This window comes from Gavialis gangeticus, unplaced genomic scaffold, assembly GCF_001723915.1.
Source record: "Gavialis gangeticus isolate Ggan-Ray unplaced genomic scaffold, GavGan_comp1, whole genome shotgun sequence".
NCBI lineage: Eukaryota > Metazoa > Chordata > Crocodylia > Gavialidae > Gavialis > Gavialis gangeticus.
Genome location: NW_017728997.1, coordinates 44,801,585 through 44,805,083, shown reverse-complemented (window position 1 = coordinate 44,805,083; position 3,499 = coordinate 44,801,585). Strand labels below are relative to the sequence as shown.

Genomic DNA, 3,499 nt, shown 5'->3' with positions numbered 1-3,499 from the left:
GTTTTTGGGGGGGGGGGGGACAGACCGTACTGCATTCCTGTCCATGAGCCACCAAGGGAAACTGGGTGCCAGTATGCAACTAAGGCTTATGAACACTGGAGGCTATCTCCTCAGAGTTTGAGAGAACAGGTGTTTTGGATTTTGGTTTGTCTGCATGGGGCTTTCTCCAGGGGTATTAACACATCCCCCTACACCCATTACATTAAAGATGTATGTTAAAGGGAGTGGAACTAAACTGGATTTTTACAGGAAGGACAATGGGGAACTCTGCAAAATTTTGCTGCTCATTCGGACTCTTGTTCGTGGACTGAAGTGACAATTGTCAGGTATTTCACTAATAGACAGTTTAGCACTTGATTGTTTGGCCCTTTAAAGGTTTAACATCGATCATCCCAACCTCAGAAAATGAGAAAAAAACATAGCATCTATCCCCACTCCCTGATCTGCTTCATTTACTCTGAAGGGGATACAGTTGGGTAGAGATACCCCTTTGGCCACTTGGGCACTGTCCCATCACCCCGCATGGCTGACTGGTTGGCTCAGCTGCTCAGGAGTGCCCGCCACAACCTGGATGCCCACCTCTCACTTTGGGCAGTTGCAACCACCCCGCCCCAGGGCTCACAGCTGGGCAGATACCAAACAGAAACTGGAAAAGACCATCCATTGGATCATGCAGGATGCCCCCAAACATGACTCCTCCCTGATGGCTCCCTGGCAGAAGATCAACACCTTATAAACATTTTCCTCATCCCCAGGCGTGTCTACATGATACACTACTGCACAGTCGTTACTGTGCATTTATTTAGTACTAAATAAATGCACAGTAACCCGAGTTACTGAGTTGCACAGTAATGCCAGTGAACATCTTTTAGGTGACACCACTGCACAGTAGCCTAATAATACTGTACTGTAGCATATTAGTACGGTCTTTTCTGTGACTCACTACTGCACAGTACTATTTTTACTGCAGCACACTTAGCGTATCATGTAGATGTGCCCCACCCTGTATCTCATTCATTTTGAGATGCTCAGCAGTCCCCAAGATGCCTTTCAAGAAAATGGATGGTGAAATCAAGCAGTTTCTCAAGAAGTGGATGACCAGCACTGAGACCTTACACATCCCAGACCAGCAGGAGGGTGCCAATGTCCCTCGCATGGGAGACCTCTGTGATACTGCAGTGCTCAATTATGCCTTTTGATCTTCCTCCTGACTTGCTCTGATGACCTGGTGGTGAAGATTTCTGCTTGCTGCCAGAGGTCACAATCTTCCAGCTTCCACCCTCCTGGGAGTCCATTTCTTCTTCTTTCTCTAACACTGCCTCTGGCATTCCTGCCTCCACAGTAAATCAAAATGTAAGCCAAATATACTTCAAAGAGAAAAGCAACTCCTATGGCTCATTTACTCATAACATGAGTTAGGAAGGGAGATGAGTATAAATGAAACAAGTGAACTTGATGTTTCTCTTCTTTAGGGCTTTCTATACTCAGGCCATGAATTATCCAAGCCAAGATAAATCTGTACTGCCCTTGTGGGAATGTCCTTTCATGGTGCAAAACTTGTCTATTGCAAATTAGCAAATTCTGAGTTCACAGAAGATTTTACAGTTTAAAATCTTAAAACAGAATAATATTAAACTACCATTTCTTAATATTTGAGAGTTCAAATGCTATTAAATGCTTTTAAATGAAACTAACTCTCATGAGGTTCAACAAGGACAAGTGCAAAGTCCTGCACTTAGGACATAAAAATCCCATGCACTGCTACAACCTGGGGCATGACTGGCTAAGCAGCAGCTCTGCAGAAAAGGACCAGGTCACAGTGCACAGTAAGACAGATACGAGTCAGCAATGTGCCCTTGTTGCCAGGAAAGCTAGTGGCATACTGGGTTGCATTAGTAGGAGTGTTGTCAGCAGACTGAAGGAAGTAATTATTCTGCTCTGTTCTGCATTGGTGAGGCCACATCTGGAGTATGGTGTACAGTTTTGGGCCCCCATTATAGAAAGGAAGAGAACAAGTTGGAGAGAGTCCAGCAGAGAGTAATGAAAATGGTTCAGGGGTTGGGGCACATGACTTTTGAGGAGAGGCTGAGGGAATTGGGCTTATTTAGTCTGCAGAAGAGAAGACTGAGGAGGAGGGGGATTTGATAGTAGTCTTTAACTACCTGAAGGGTGGTTCCAAAGGATGGAGCTGGACTGTTCTTAGTGGTGACAGATGACAGAACAAGGAGCAATGGTCTCATGTTGCAGTAAGGAAGGTTTAAGTTGAATATTAGAAAAAAACATTTTCCTAGGAGGGTGGTAAACCACTGGAACAAGTTACCTATAAAGGTGGTGAAATCTTCATCCTTGGAAGTTTTTAAGGCCCAGCTTGACAAAGCCCTGGCTTGAACAGTCTAGTTGGGGATGATCCTGCTTTGACCATGGGGTTGGACTAGATGACCTCCTTACGTCCCTTCCAACCCTAATTCTCTATGATTCTATGATTTGAAAGCAGGTAAAATATAAATATTTCATAAATTAACCTACAAAGTGATCTAAAGTCCTAAAGTCAAGTCAAAGTTAATTTAAAGAAATGCATCCCTCAAATCGGTCTATGAAATGATGTGTTCTGTCCTAATTTTACTGGATTTGATAAACAGAAAACAGACTGAAAGCAAAAAAGATCTGGCAGATGCTTTAAAATAAACAGTCTGTGTTCAATGTTAAATTTAATCCTCTAGCCATCCTTTGTTAAGGAATGCCTGCCACACCTCAAACCAAAATAAGGAGAGAAAGATCAAGCCGCATAACTTAACCAGGGTCACAAAATATAGCCTTACTGTATCCAAGATAGTTTGTGCAATAAAAAGGAACACAATTTTCAGCTACACCACAGTCTTCAGCAGCAAATTACACTTCAAATTTAGTATTTCACTATAACAGCCATAAGAACAGTGTTTTTTCCTACTGGCAATATGGATTTTTAAACACAATGTGAAATTATAATTATTTTGTTATCTCTATAGAATTTGAGATACAACAAGCATTGGCTGAAAACTAGGAAAAAAATTCAGGTATGGATTTATAATTTAATTTCTTTACTTTCAAAATAATCTTCAGCTCTTTACTGTTAGTAGCTTTAAAAGTATATTTAAGTGCATTTTTAAGCTGCTGTGTTATAACTGCCAAAAGAACTCATGTTCTTGTAGCATTTATATTAAAACAAGCATTGAAACATCAAGATATAACTTACTACCTTAGATCAATAAATTGAAACATTTCTAATCAGCCATATAATCAACATATACTCATATGACCTTTGATAAAATTTTAAGTACTTCATTATTTTTTACCTAATGTGTAGGACAACAGCAGTGCTTCAGTTTGTTATACTATATGTTGTACATGAGCACCTACGTGTAATTTTATTCTTTCAAGATTCTTTTTTCAATTCACTTTTCTTAATACATGTGGCTTTTTAATGTTAGTTCAAGTGTTGCCCTTTTTCTCCCTTCTCCCC

At 40.7% G+C, this 3,499-nt stretch overlaps 2 protein-coding genes across 4 annotated transcripts in view; one reads left to right on the top strand and one right to left on the bottom strand.

The window, feature by feature from the left end:
- CENPP (centromere protein P) overlaps positions 1-3,499 on the bottom strand; it is a 484,341-nt gene that overhangs the window by 332,317 nt on the left and 148,525 nt on the right. The window lies entirely within an intron of this gene.
- OMD (osteomodulin) overlaps positions 2,658-3,499 on the top strand; it is a 15,590-nt gene continuing 14,748 nt past the window's right edge. The window contains exon 1 of the mRNA XM_019505118.1: positions 2,658-3,053. The gene's annotated coding sequence lies outside the window, so the exon portion shown is untranslated. The remainder of the gene's footprint in view (positions 3,054-3,499) is intronic.